This window comes from Aquarana catesbeiana, linkage group LG09 (assembly GCF_042186555.1).
Source record: "Aquarana catesbeiana isolate 2022-GZ linkage group LG09, ASM4218655v1, whole genome shotgun sequence".
In the NCBI taxonomy this organism is placed as follows: Eukaryota; Metazoa; Chordata; class Amphibia; order Anura; family Ranidae; genus Aquarana; species Aquarana catesbeiana.
The window spans coordinates 19,756,861-19,773,349 of NC_133332.1; positions in this window are offsets into that span (position 1 = coordinate 19,756,861).

Genomic DNA, 16,489 nt, shown 5'->3' on the forward strand with positions numbered 1-16,489 from the left:
ATCTGCCTACCGCAACTACACTGCCGTTCCGACCAGAGAATTTCACAGGTCAGAAGGGCAACATAAAAGCCAGATACACCCTGTGAAGACTGACTCCCTTATACTAGGGATGAGCCGAACACCCCCCGGTTCGGTTGGCAGCAGAACATGCAAACAGGCAAAAAATTTGTTCGAACACGTGAACACCATTAAAGTCTATGGGACACAAACGTGAAAAATCAAAAGTGCTAATTTTAAGGGTTAACATGCAAGTTATTGTCATAAAAAGTGTTTGGGGATCTGGGTCCTGCCCCAGGGGACATGTATCAATGCAAAAAAAAGTTTTAAAAATTACCATTTTTTCGGGAGCAGTGATTTTAATAATGCTTAAAGTGAAACAATAAAAGTGAAATATTCCTTTAAATTTCGTACCTGGGGGGTGTCTATAGTATGACTGTAAAGTGGCACATTTTTCCCATGTTTAGAACACAGATAAAAGTCATTGAAAAAAATGGCATGGGATCCCTCCAGTCCATTACCAGGCCCTTTGGGTCTGGTATGAATATTAAGGGGAACCCCGAACCAAAATTTAAAAAAAAATGCGTGGGGGTCCCCCCAAATTCCATACCAGGCCCTTCAGGTCTGGTATGGATATTAAGGGGAACCCTGTGCCAATTTTAAAAAAATGGCGTAGGGGTCCCCCTCAAAATCCATACCAGACCTTTTAGGTCTGGTTAGGATTTTAAGAGGAACCCCGTGGCAAAATTTACAAAAAAATGCATGGGGGTCCCCCAAAAATCCATACCAGACCCTTATCTGAGCATGCAACCTGGCAGGCCGTGGGATGAGAGAGCGCCCCCCCGAACCGTACAAGGCCACATGCCCTCAACATGGGGAGGGTGCTTTGGGGTAGCCCCCCAAAGCACCTTGTCCCCATGTTGATGGGGACAAGGGCCTCATCCCGACAACCCTTGCCCGGTGGTTGTGGGGGTCTGCGGGCGGGAGGCTTATTGGAATCTGGAAGCCCCCTTTAACAAGGCAACCCCCAGATCCCGGCTCCCCCTGTTTGAAATGATAACGGGTACCATTTCACAAAAAAGTGTCAAAATATTAAAAAACCACAAAACACACCTTGGGACAAGTCCTTTATTAAAAAATAAAAAAATAAAAATGTCCCACAAAGTCCACGAAGTCTCTCGCTCCACCGACGGACCGAAAATATAAATAAAAAAGATCCGCCTCCATAGCGTCCCACCGTATGACACGTCCTCGCAGGTAACAGTTCTTTTATAACTGAGGGCGGGGCCACATGGTGATGTACCCGGGTGACCCCGCCCCCCTCTGACACACGGTGACTTCCCAATGGCTTCCCGATGGAATCAGAGGGGGGCAGGGCCACCCATTTATGTAACTGGGTAATTTTGGCATGGGGTTCCCCTTAAAAACCCCTGAAGGGTCTGGAATGGATTTTGAGATTTTGAGGATGACTCCTATGCCATTTTTTTTTAAATTTGGCACAGAGTTCCCCTTAATATCCATACCAGACCTGAAGGGCCTGGTATGGAATTTGGGGGGACCCCCACGCAATTTTTTTTTTGCATTTTGGTTCGGGGTTCCCCTTAATATTCATACCAGACCCAAAGGGCCTGGTAATGGACTGGGGGGATCCCATGCTGTTTTTTTCATTGACTTTTATCTGTATTGCCGAGACCCGACAATTCATTAAAGCCACACGGGAAAAATGCACCACTTTACAGGCATACTATAGACACCCCCCAGGTACGAAATTTAAAGGAATATTTCACTTTTATTGTTTCACTTTAAGCATTATTAAAATCACTGCTCCCGAAAAAAAAGGCCATTTTTAAAACTTTTTTTGCATTGATACATGTCCATATAATAATTGCACATAAGGACCAGTCTGACCTAAACTGATCAGGATTGAAATCTATCTATGGCAATCTTATTGAAAGATCCATAAAAACATTAAATGATAGGCATATAGTCTCTCAAACACAATTGTGAGATGCAATCATTCTTGTGAAGATAGTAAGCTGGTATACGAAATAAGAGGTGACTTTCACACACAGCAATCTCGGATGTGTATCCAACACCAAGGAAGGGTGGGGGATGTGTACTCTTAACCCAAAGCATGGACACACACCCCAATGGCGGTGGGTCAATCAAGCATGAAAAGATCCTCCAAAGCGAGCTCTCCAACCAGAACACCTGCAGGTAAGATGGTATAAGCAGCATCCACATCCAGATCGATATTGAATTGTCACCGTAGGGGCTCCAATAAGAAGATGTAAATAGTCATCCCAAAAGCAGCATCAATCATGGAGAAAATAAGAGAAAAAATGGCTCCACATAGTGCAGGTAAATCCCGGATAAAAATTTATTAAATAAAATAAGTAAAAAATGTACAGACCATCACTAAAGATGCGTACTAACCGTGATCGCGAACAACAGATAAAAAAGCGTGGTATGTATGAACAACAGATAAAAAAGCGTGGTATGTAGAGCCAAGCAGGCTATGTATCCTATATATATAAAATGCCACTAAAGATATGGCATTGTTTGTTCCCACTGACACCAAGACATTTTCTCTTCCTACTAGCCACAGTCCGGTCCCGCTAAAGTTTTTTAAAACAGTAAACTTGCCCCTTGTTTAGATAGTTTGGAGACCCCTGATCTAGAAGAATTAGAAGACTTTAAACCCGCCTCCAATCCTACTAATTACATTTAATTAACCCCCAAGAGTCCTTCTGTCTCTTATATTCCACTTTAAATGTAGCACTACCCCCGTAGGAGTCACTAGTGTTCCCGGTCCCCACTCCTGCACAGTCACATAGCATTTCCATGTTTTTGGTGTTTTATTAGTGGTTGATAACTTGGATAGGGTAGGGAATTATGGGATGCCCAACTTGAAAAATGTTCAGAAATATGAACCAAGGGAACTTCCTCCCTATTTACAGAAACGGTCCTCTTCATCCTTCCTCCTGCACAAGCTTGGTTTTCTCAGCACCTGCTGCTCAATCCTGTGGGAACTAGTAGGATATTACTAGCTCAGCAAAGGCCCTTTATAGGCAAGAACTCTCGGTTCCTGGACAAAGTAGTGCAGTGTGAGTAAACAGCATGACATTCCTCCTTCTGCTTCCCTGTGGCCACTGATCCCAGCTCCACTTGCTTACAGAGAATGCTAGCCCACCTGGCTGCCACCAGCCAAGCCTGGCTGATCTTCCTTCCAGTCCCCCTGACTGACCTTCTGCCCCAGTCCTGCCCGACTGGCTCACACACATGAAGACCTCCCAGGGTAAGGTTAGATGAAGACTTGGCACTATGCGGTCTTCAAGAGAGGATTGCCTCTCCCCTTGTCTGTCCCTGCACTGTGCTGATCTACTCACTGTCTCTCCTTGCTTCTTCCCGCTGCCCCTCCAGCATCAATCTTTCTACTGCCTCCTGTGTTAGGACTCTTCCAGGCCAGCTTTTCTGAGCACTTGGCCCAAGGTAGGAACCCCCCCCCCACCAGCAAGGGGTTCCTCAAAGGCCCCGGATAGCCATTTCCTCAGCACTGCTGCTCCATCTTCCAACCGACTCTACTGCTGGAATGGCCCAGGTCTATTTATGGGGTTGTCTCAGCCCTCTGCCAGCCCTCCTCAGGGGATTGAATGAGGTCCCATAAATATTCATGGTAGCTCCTTCTAACCCCCCACCCTCTAGTTCTAAAAGGTTCTCCAACCTTCTAGACACCAGGTAGAGGCACCAAAGAGCTGCCAGGATGAGTCATCCAGCCCTGGCCTCTAGTAACCCTGACCCAATTCCATGACTCAGATTATTTCTAGCCAGAATCAGTTTTTTCCTACTCTCAACTCTTTTTTTTTAAATTGTATTTTTATTGAAAAATTATTCAGAGAAAACAGGTACAGATCCAACGATATGAGTACGCTTTGTCATGAAAATTGTACAAGCAGAGGTAGAAGTAAGTAAAAAAATACAGAGGTATCCAAAATTTTAACAAATAGTAATCAAAATAAAATAATAATAAAAAAAATAAATAAACAGGAAACAAGGCAGTATCATATAAATCATGTGGGTAATCATAACAGACAATTTAGAACATGGACTTAATGGAATGGGAGCGAGATATCAAATGAGAGCAGGTCTGTATGGGGAGCATAGGGTTGATCGACTTTTGGCCTATTAAAGGCCTCGTAAAGACTAAAGAGGTAAGCCAAAGGATGAACTATCCCAAGGGACCCAAATCTTATCAAACATATCTGTCTTATCCTCCACCATAGCTGTCAGATGTTCCATTCTGCGTATATCCTTAATACCTTGCAATAGCTGCTCTTGGGTTGGGGGAAGTGTAGACAACCAGCAAGCAGGTATGGCCCTTTTGGCTGCCAGCAAGATAAAGGAGATGAGCTTGTTCGGGACCTTCCCCAGGGCCCGGAAATGGGAGGCCCAAAAGGAAGTGTACCGGGTCCAAAGGGAGTTGGACATCAAGTATCTGCTGAAGCACTGAAAGTACCGTGGACCAAAAAGGAGCAATCATTTCACATTGCCAAAAGATGTGGTATTGATTCCCCCTAACTCACCCACATATCCAACAGAGAGGGGAGAGAGAGGGGTCATAACGGTGTATAACCTCCGGGGTTCTATACCAAAAGTATAAGACTTTATATGCTGTCTCCTTCTGTGCCACACATCGAGAAACCTTAGAGGTTGAGGACCAGATTTTAGCCCACTGTATATCAGAAATATGTTGTTGGGTGTATTGCACCCATTTGTTCATGTAGGAGTGGGGGACCGTTGAGAGTGGGGCATTCTCCTGGAGAATTTAGTATATACTGGAAATGAGTCATGTTTGGTATGGACCCTGAGAGCACAAAAGTTCAAAGGATGTTGGCTTGGTGAGGGCAAGCGAGGGGGAAAGTTTTGAAAGAAAGTGAATGATTTGGAGGTATGAGTATAGCAAGTGGTCAGGGATTTAGCTATTAGATTGAAGGTCTTTGAAAGTTCGGAGTTTGCGGGTAACCGGACTAACAAAGTGTTGGAGTTGAAACATACCCTCCCTAGCCCAGGGAAACATTTGGGAATGTGAAAGGCTATCGGGCATTAAGGGGTTGAACAGTACATTAGAGAGGGGGGGGGCATATGGAAGAGAGAGAGAATTTGGGGAGGCAAGAACGCCATATCTTGAGTGAAAATAGCATGGGATTTAGACAGAGATTCCGTAACCTGAGGTCCGAGATTAACTCAGGAGACCAGACTAAAGAGAATGGATGGGTCGGAAACAGAGAGCCCATTTCAATCTCTGTCCAACAGCTCGGGGGTCTCAGACTAGACCAGGCTACTACTGCCCGGAGATGGGAGGCTAAGTAATACTTATAAATGTCCGGGGCCCCCATACCTCCCTGACTTCTATATAGCAATTTTGGCATAATGGACATCTTCAGCACGTTAATTCTACCTATCCATGATATCGGAAGAAGGTTCCAACGAGTTAGCATGGCATTTATATTCCTGAACAAGGGGAGATAGTTGGTCGAATAAAGGGAGGAGTACTCAGGCGTGAGTTGAACCCCTAGATATTTGAGAGATGTTGTGCACCAGCTATATGGGTATGAGTTTTTAAGCAAAAGGAGGTCGTCAGGAGGAATGTGAAGGGACACGGTTTCAGTTTTAGATGTATTAACCTTGTAGCCAGAAAGGGAGCTAAATTGGGATAGTAAGGCCTGGAGTGATGGTAGGGAGATATGAGGATTAGTTAAGGTAAGGAGTACATCATCGGCAAATAAAGATAGTTTGTACTCCCTTTGACGCATGGGAACCCCTCTTATATCAGGATGGGATCTAATAGCCTCCGCCAGAGGCTCTAGACACAAGATGAAGAGAAGGGGGATAAGGGACAGCCTTGTCAAGGTTTCGTTGGACATGGGGAATGAACGTAACGTGAAGGAAGCCAACTGGACCTGCGAAGTGGGGTTGGAATAGAGGGATTTTAGGGCTTGCATAAAGGGACCTCTAATGCCAAATCTAGTGAGAGTTGCAAACATATAGGGCCAACTTAGTCTATCGAATGCTTTTTGGGCATCAAGTCTTAAGATCAGGGCGGGGCGGCGGACCCTGTTCAACATATCGATAAGGTCAATGGTTCGTCGGGTATTGTCTCCTGCATGTCTGGTGGGGACAAATCCCACCTGGTCTCTGTCAATGAGTTTTGTCAAAAATTGCGAGAGGCGGTTGGCTAGAATTTTTGTGAATAGCTTATAATCTGAATTCAGAAGGGCTATTGGCCTATAGTTGTACGGGAGCGCAGGGTCTTTATCAGGTTTCGGTATGACTGTTATTGTCAGGTCCCACACTTACCAGACAGATGAGTCCGCTTGGGCAGAGGGTAGGCTCCCTTACGTATCCGATTCGGGGCCCCTGGTAGAGTAGACAGGAGGCCCGCGAGTGTGGAATGGTATGAGGGCCTGAAGTTAGAGTCCTGGAGCACGGTGGTCTGGCAAGCAACCGGCAGAGCTTCAGACTTGGTAAAGCAGATGCTGAGCAGGAGTTAATCAGGCTTGGTCACACACAGGCAGGGGTCGGCAACGGGCTGGCGGCAACGGTACAAGGGAGAAGGCAGAAACTAGGTCAAACAAGCCAGGGTCGGGTTCAGGCAGCAGTCAAGGAAGGTCCAAAGGTAAGCCGGGTCACAACGGGTAAACACTACGGAGATACAGGAACACAGGATGATCACGGAACAAGACACAGAGCTGTTTGATCAGGCAGCACCGAGTCAGTGTAGAGGCAGGCTTCAAATAGGCTGATTGGCGCCAAACGCCGCGCACGTGCGCGCGCCGATTCGCCAAAGCGCACCGCGCCCCCGCACGCGCCCGAGCGCGCCCCCGACACCAGCGCACACGCCCACACTACCGGGCATGTCAAAGGCAGCGCCCATAGGCGGACGCACGAACGCCCGGACGCCACCCCGCACGCCACGGCCGGTCAGCCCAGACGCGCCAGCGCCCCCAGGAACACGCGCCCCAGCACGCACAGGGACACGAGCACCAACGCGCCCCGGCGCGCACCGGCGCCCAACCAGGTAACCTCTCTGACAGTTATGTATGAGTGGAGAAATTGTTGGTGGGGGAGTTTTCCCTGGAGGAGAAAGTTATATAGGGATACCAGGTGTGGTGACAGGATAGGAAGGAAAGACTTATAGTATGAATATGGGAGACCATCTGGGCCTGGGGCTTTATGATTCGGTAAGGACTTGACAGTGTCAGACAATTTTTGTGACAGGGGCGTTTAATATTTGTATGTCAGAGTCTGTTAACTTGGGAAGTCTCATGTCGGTCATAAACTCTTCATTTTAAATGGGGGTGGTGGTTGGGTGTGAGGCAGTTGTAAAGTTTGTCGTAGAACTCACCAAACACCTGAGTCATAGTCTGCGGACAGTAAGAGGGATTCCCATCAGGGTGCTTGATGTGGTCTGGAAAGGGACGAAAGGGTCTTGGGTTAAGTCTAGAAACCAACATCCTGTGTGGTTTATTTGAAAACTCATAGAACTTTTGTTTAGCCCATAAAAGTGATTTGTCTACTGTTGAAATGTCTAAGGATTTTATTTGGTGGCGTAAAAAGGTTACCGCGCGTAGCCGGCCCACCGTGGGAGCCCGCAGCAGAGATCTTTCAGCAGTTGAAAGTTGAGACAGCAGAGATGATTTCAAGAGGGCTTTGTCTTTCTTCCTTTGCGAGCCAACAGCAATACACTGTCCTCGGAAGAAAGCCTTATGGGCCTCCCAAAGGGTGGACGGGCTGGCCACGGAACCTGTGTTCACCTACTCTCAACTCTAATAGTGCACACTAGAGGGTGCTACATTAAAAAAAAAAAAACTACCCAGAGCTAAACTTGAGGAGTCAAATCTCCCCAATGCTGATTTTACCCTGTCTTTGGAAATTGCACGTATGAATTATAGCTTTTATTGTGCTTTCCTTAAAAATACCGATATTGCAAACACTTCACAGGTATTATTGTCTGTGTAATTTGTGTCTCACACACTTGCCTTTTAATGTTTCCCCTTAAAATGGAACATTTGTCAAAACAATCAGCATATTTTAGAAAACTTTAAATTTAATTACCTTTTTTATCTTTTACTAACACCAGAATTTTCCTGTTTCCACAGCTCCTATGTTTGATAAGTAAAAGAACATGAATAAAACAAATCAGTTTATGCCTGAGTAAAGAAATTAGAACTACTAACTGGTTAAGTGGAAAGTGATACCCAAATGTGGGAGATTTGTTGTAACATAATCATCAAATTAAAGTCTATATCTAATCAAAATGGTTGGGAATGGTTACACCCATTCCCATGTCATTTTTTTTTCTTTTGATGATGTTCCCCCCCTTGGAAAGATTTATCTTCACTTCCTGTACAAAAAGCCCAACAGGAAGGTGCCAGAACAGATGTGCCTTTTCGTGGTCCAGTGACATCTGTCTGTAGATTTTTGGACTTTTCGTAACGTTCTGTCCAGGTGGCAATGGGCACTAAATCTTCCCTAGACATCAATAAACACTAAGCTCCTAACTCCTCCACACTATATTGTGGGGAATAATAAATGGTTATAGATACACTTTAATAATTGGCTTCTAACAGGGCAATAAGGGGTGGGCAGGAGGGGCGGCTGGCCTGGGCACTGTGGTATCATGTGAGTTGGGGGTGTGCTGCAAGGAGATTGGGGGGGGGGGATTTGTAGTGGGAGGGGGAATTTGGTGGATGGCAGGAGGTAAGAACAACAGTAAATTTGGGAGGGGGTGCTAGAAGTGGTGATTTGGGAGGATTTGTGTTGGGAGCGGGATGGGGGAAGATGATTTGTGCCAAGAGGAGGGGTTTGTGCTAGAAGAGTTCATTTGGAAAACAGGCGGTTGGGTGTGCTAGGAGGTATTTTTTCAATGATTTCAATTTTTTGGAGGGAGGGGATTTTTGCTGACATATAATGCTTATACATCTTGGGGGGTGCAGATTGGCATGTTTGCCCTGTGCTCTAAATTACGTTGTCCCGACACTGGCTTCTAACATGGCACAGTTATGTATAAATCTTTTCTTCTATTGATGATTGATAGTATAAAGAACTGTCGGATCTCACCCACTTACTGTAGGGTGCCACCAGTGCCGGGACCAAGAATGAAATGCTGCACCCCCCCAAAAAAAAATAAAACATCACGCCCACCAAAAGGCCCCCACATTCATTATTTTATATCATGATAACTAAAATTAAATTAAATCTTTGAGGTGCTGTAGGAGCAGTGAATACACCGCTCCTAAAGCGCCCCTGCCCATTGAAATCAATGGTTTCACTGTCCACTACACTGTCCGCTACACTGTCCACTACACTGTCCACTATACTGTCCACTATACTGTCCACTACACTATACTGTACACTACACTAACCATTATACTATCCACTACACTGACCACTATACTGTCCACTACACTAGACTGACAACTACACTGTACACTACACTGGCCACTATACTATCCACTACACTGACCACTATACTAACCACTATACTAACCACTATACTGTCCACTACACTGACCACTATACTGTCCACTATACCGTCCACTACACTACACTGTATACTACACTAACCACTATACTAACCACTATACTGTCCACTACACTACACTAACCACTATACTGTTCACTACACTGACCACTATACTGTCCACTACACTGACCACTATACTGTCCACTATACCGTCCACTACACTACACTGTATACTACACTAACCACTATACTAACCACTATACTGTCCACTACACTACACTAACCACTATACTGTTCACTACACTGACCACTATACTGTCCACTACACTAACCACTATACGGTCCACTACACTACACTGTCCACTACACTGACCACTATTCTGTCCACTACACTGACCACTGTACTGTCCACTATACTATACTGTCCACTACACTGAGAACTACACTGACCGCTATACTAAAGCGCCCCTGCCCATTGAAATCAATGGTTTCACTGTCCGCTACACTGTCCACTATATTGTCCACTATACTGTCCACTACACTACACTGTACACTACACTAACCATTATACTGTCCACTACACTGACCACTATACTGTCCACTACACTACACTGACCACTACACTGTACACTACACTGACCACTATACTATCCACTACACTGATCACTATACTGTCCACTACACCACACTGACCACTACACTGTACACTACACTGACCACTATACTATCCACTACACTGACCACTATACTAACCACTATACTAACCACTATACTGTCCACTACACTGACCACTATACTGTCCACTACACTACAATGTATACTACACTAACCACTATACTAATCACTATACTGTCCACTACACTGACCACTATACTGTCCACTACACTACACTAACCACTATACTGTTCACTACACTGACCACTATACTGTCCACTACACTACACTGACCACTATACTGACCACTATACTGTCCACTACACTGACCACTGTACTGTTCACTATACTATACTGTCCACTACACTGAGAACTGCACTGACCACTATACTGTACACTACACTGACCACTATACTATACTCACCACTACACTACACTACACTGTCCACTATACTACACTGACTCGGTTAAATTGATGATAGGCAACTCCTATCCTCATATTGATTAGTGGTTCCAAATTAATAATAACTACTGCAGTAGGGAACAGACACAAAAGATACGCTCAGCATCTTTCCAAATAACTGTTCTGCTTTATTATGACGCAATTGAAGGTTTTTATGCACATGATTACGTAGGTATCACATTAATATTACAATTGTACGTTCATGGTAACAAGGGGCGTTACATAGGCAGGCTTATTCTAATCAGGACTCAAAAGAATGTAAACATTTACTGCAAATATTATTAGTGCTGTGTGCACAGTGAGGGGGCAGTGTGCAATACATACAAAATACAATACAATTATATACAGAACTTACACATTTCCATTACAACACTGTCCACCATACTACACTACACTGACCACCATACTGCACTATACTGTCCTGCCTACAGTCTCTCTCTCTCTCATCCCCCCGGGGCCAGTAGCATGACTCTCATGAGGGAGTCTCACTCACCTTCTTGTCCTGGCCTGCATCGGTCCGGAGGATAGGAGTAGGAGAAGACAGCAGCCACAGAGGCTCACATTTTTGCTTGTCTCCCCCGCGCTCTGGCCGCCATGTTCAGTGTCCGGCGCACTGTGATTGGGCGTATGGGGGTCATGTGCGGAGGCGGGACATCAGGAGCAACCGCAATGGTGAACAGGCCAGCCCTACGCCTCACATGGCCCCCATACGCCAATCACAGGGTGCTGGACACTGAACATGGCGGCCAGAGTGCGGGGGACACAGGAAGTTAAAATTAGGAGGAGGCAGCCAGTAGTGACACATACAAATTTTGCCCCCCTAAATGTCGCGCCCGGGCCACGGCACCCCCCGCACCCCCACGCTATGCAACTTCTTGCCGGCCTGGCTGCCGCCCCCCTGTTAAATGCCGCCTGGAGCCATGGTCCCATTGGGTCCCATGGTAGGGCCGGCCCTGGCACGGTGCCACTAATCCTTCTTCCACATAGATGGCTTCTACACTGCTGTCCTTTCTCCTCCATAATGTCACCTGCTGGTTATAAAAGAGAAACTGGACCACATCTTAGTATGATCTCACTCAGCAGAAGGATTAAAAATTCACTCGGCGCACCAGAAAAGCTCCTGAGAAAGTAGTCCTGATATTTCAAAATTCTGCATGCTGCAGATGAAGGTGCATTAGTGTCATGCACTATGTGGTTTAACATTTATGGACACCAGATCCACCTATGTGAACTTGTTGGACATCCCATTTCAAACCATGGCCATTATATTAAGCTGTCTCTCTGCCCTTCCTTGTGGCTGTAACAACCTCTACTCCTCAGGGAAAGTTATTCAAGAGTTTGGAATGTGTCTGTGGAAATTTGTGTCCATTCACCCAAAGACCAATTGTGGGGTCAGGTACTGATGTTGGATTAAAATCAGTGTTTTATTTCATCCCAAAGGGTCTTCAGTAGGGTTGAGGTCAGGGACCGATGTTGGATGAGAAGATGTGGCTCACAACTGGAATTCCAATTTTTTCTAAAGGTGTTCAGTATGGTTGGGTTCAGGCACTGATTTTGGATAAGAAGGTCTTGGCTCACAATTGGCATTCAAATTCTTCCCAAAGGTGTTCAATAGGGCTAAGGTCAAGTACTGGTGTTGGATGAAAAGACCCGGGTAACAATTGGCATTCTAGTTCATACCAAAGATGTTCTGTAGGGTTGGGGTCAGTTACTGATGTTGGAGAAGACCAGGCTCACAATCAGCATTCAAATTCTTTCCAAAGGTGCTCCGAAGGGTTGAGGTCAGGTACTAAAGGTCAAAGTTATGTGGCGCAAGTCTAAGTGTACCGCTTGATGTACATCTCAAACTGAAAAATCTCCATGCTTCCTTACTGCTCAATACTCCAAACACTCTTGGTAAACAATACACACTTTTCCCATTGGGGGGCAATAAAGTCAACAAAAATATTGAATACTAATAAATAAATCAAAATAAACTATATATCATCCAATATCATCCAAAGTTTGGAGATTAACACATGGAAACAGGGGTCGTTGGGAGCGCTGGTAACTAGTTAAAGAGTCTGACCCAGATACACCCCCAGGAAGAGGGGGACGGCTGTTGGAGCACCATCCCTCACAGAGGAATATTAACTATTTGCCTGACTTGGCCCATTGGGGGCCGCTGATAGAGGTGAGAGGCTGGGGGAAACACCTGTGTGCTGCACCAGTTTTTCAAGTGTATGAATCCAGCACAAAGTCACGCTACTGGCATGTTAATATCAACCATTTGTATGGACATTATGAATGACATTGCATGAAGCATTAATATTTTGGACTTGATCACATTTTACTGTCACATTATTTTTTTCATATATTTTCTTCTTTTTTTGGGGGAGAGGTGTTGAATTTTGGGAGTCCATTTGAGAGTCGGATCTGTTATATTATGCACGGCTCTGCACTTATGTCACTTTTTTTGCACGTGATCACTTTGTATTTATATATGTGATATAGAGTTGCATTCTTTAATCATTATTGCATCACAGCTGCCACCAGAAATATTTTGTTTACCAAATTTTGTTTTTTCATTAAGCTGAAGAAAATTATGCACAATGTATCACACATTTTTGAGGAATTGTTTATTTTCATCAATTTTGACTGTGTCCTATTAGCACCTTTAGTCATAGTTTCACATAGTCTGATTGAGGAACACTTGATCTATTGGATGATATATAGTTTATTTTGATTTATTTATTAGTATTCAATATTTTTGTTGACTTTATTGCCCCCTAATGGGAAAAGTGTGTAGTGTTTTCCAAGAGTGTTTGGAGTATTGAGCAGTAAGGAAGCATGGAGATTTTTCAGTTTGAGATGTACATCAAGCGGTACACTTAGACTAGCGCCACATAACTTTGACCTTTATTACGCTACTTATTAGGGTGGGTGAGGCCACCTCATATGTTGGCAGCTTCTCTAAATCTCTGTTCTAGTGCCCTTGATTCTGTGAGAACTTGGTTGTGCGCATTAGTTCTGTAACACTTTAATTTTAGGTCAGGTACTGATGTTAGATGAGAAGACCTGACTCACAGTCAGCATTCCAATTCATCCCAAAGGTGTTCTGTAGGTTTGAGGCCAGTTACTGATGTTGGAGAAGACCAGGCTCACAATCAGCATTACAATTCTTCCCAAAATGTGCTCAGTAGGGTTGAGGTCAGGCGTGGATGTTGGAGAAGACCTGGCTCACACATGGCTTTCAAATTCTTTCCAAAGGTGTTCCATAGGGTTGAGGTCAGGACTTTGTGCAGGACACGCAAGTTCTTCCACAGCCGGCCTTATACATGGGGACAGTGTTATGCGAAAACCAAAAAGAATCTTCTCAAAACTGTTCTCACAAGGTTGGAAGTGAACAATTCATAAAAATAGTTTTGTATGTTGGAAACACCTGTACTCAATAATTTGGAGAGGACCCACATACTTTTGGTCATATAGTGTATAAAAAGTAACAGTTTTCGTAAAACTAGTTAAAAGAGAAGTGTGGGTTTTGAAAAAAAAATAAAATAAACATACATACTGTACTCATCTAGATCGATGCTGCATCTGTACCCAGACACCTCTAAGACCGAGAACTGAGCGATCAAAAGACCACTGATCGCTCAGTTCTCGGTCTTCACTAAGCAAAGAGCCGGTGACTGTCAGCCACTGGCTCTCTGCTCTGCCGCTCCAGCTCTCACTGGAGCGCTGGGCATGGAGGGGGCGGGAGTGGCTGAGAGGCTGAGCCAGCTACCCGCTCAGACATCTGAGTGGATCCTGACATTAAAGTCAGGATCCCTGCAGAGTCTAGACCAGCTGAGTGAGGTCAGCTGACAGCGGCCTTTAGCTAAATACGGATCACAAGAGTGCAGAACAAAGTGAGCTACAGGAGAAGTGAGGCCAAAAAAAACCTACTTCTCCTTTAAATTAAATGGATTTTGGGCTAATTGCAAAAAAAAAAAAAATCAACTACCTTTGCAACGATATCACCATCAAAAATTGAACGCCAAACAAAATTGTGACTTAACAACAACCAGACTGAGAGTTGACATCGCATTGGTTTTTGTCTCAGTTCCACCAATTTTAATAACTATTTTATTTTCAAGTTTTGTCATAAGTAATGCTCTGTCTGATTTATTTTGAAAGAGCCATGAAACTGTCTAGAATCTTCCCCCTGGCATCTGCTTATACTCAGAAATCCTTTTAATACGCAGTGCCATGCTGCCACAACATTTAAAATAAATATCAGCCTTCTTTGGAGGATCAAGACACCGGGAAGCTTTCGGAGAGTCTTTGCTGTGGAGCGCATAGGATGCAAAGCGCGGAGTTATCTTAATTATCTAGAACATTATTTAAAATAAATATCAAGTGGGTTTGAGGGGCGTCTTTGAGAGATTGCTTTCACCATGGGGAAAAGGTTCAGATTATAGAGCCATGGTGTGATTTCTCTAACTTGTTTTATGCATAGTTATTTCGTGATATTTTCTTAAAGTATAAGTAAAACCCTAGCTTCTTTTATTTGCTTCTTTTGGTCTGTTAAATATACCATTGGAGGACTTTGTTGTAGCTGTTCAATAGGTACAAAAAAACGGTGAACCTGACAAAATTCAGTGTTGTTCTGTGTGTAAAGATGAGCTTGGGTTCAGCGTCGGGCCAATCAGCTGCACAAACACAAAAATAAATGGATGCTTGTGACATCATTGACTTTGGACAATGACATTGATCTAATATGGTCATGTGGGATTCAGTGGCGGCTGGTGCTCAAAATTTTTTGGGGGGCGCAAACAAACTGAAAAATTTTGAAAAAAACCCCATCAATTGCAACCTCACTGTACCATCAATCGCAGCCACTGTACCCATCAATTGCCGCCACTGTGCCATCAATCCCAGCCACTGTACCATCAAACGCAGCCACTGTACCCATCAATTGCCACCACTGTGCCATCAAACGCAGCCACTGTGCCCATCAATTGCCGCCACTGTGCCAATCAATTTCCGCCACTGTGCCATCAAACGCAGCCACTGTGCCCATCAATTGCTGCCACTGTGCCCATCAAACGCACCCATTGTGCCATGAAATGCAGCCACTGTGATCATCAATTGCCACCACTGTGCCATCAAACGCAGCCACTGTGCCCCTTAAAATGCAGCCACTGTACCCCAAAAAAAGCAGCCACTGTGCCCATCAATTGCTCCCACTGTGCCCCATCAAACGTAGCCACTGTGCAATATAAAATGCTGCCAGTGTGCCCCCTGCTGGCTCCTTGCACTTACCTGTCTCGGTGGGACAGCGCCTCGATGTCTTCTCCCGTCCTCTCTTCCCGTCCTCTGCTATGATTGGACGCCTGGCGTCCAATCACAGTGCCTCTCGTTTCAGCCAATCAGGTGACGGGTAACAGATCTGAGCACCTGATTGGCGGAGAGGCGATTTAGTGTTAGGAAAGCGAATGTTCATTCGCTTTTCTAACACAGCTGAGTGACCTGCGAGGGCCCTATGGCTCTAATTGGGTGCTTCAAAGACACCCCCCCGCTGCTGTAATTCAGGCGCCCTGCGCCCAAAACGGTGCCAGGCACCGGAGTAGGGGTTGGCAGCAGTGGCCATAGATAGATTCATGCAGTGCATGAATCTATCTATTTGTGCTAGAGGGGGTGGCAGGAGAGAGGGGGCAGCGCCCCTGCACCCTTATGGGAGCATCGCTACTGGTGGGATTAAAAGATCAGTGATGTCACACTGAGAACACAGGAGGTAGCTTGGATGCCATTCAGGGAACACTTTGTATTTACTCAGTGAATACAAAGTTTTCTCAGATTAGATGGGGTAGAGATGTGGGGTGGTAACA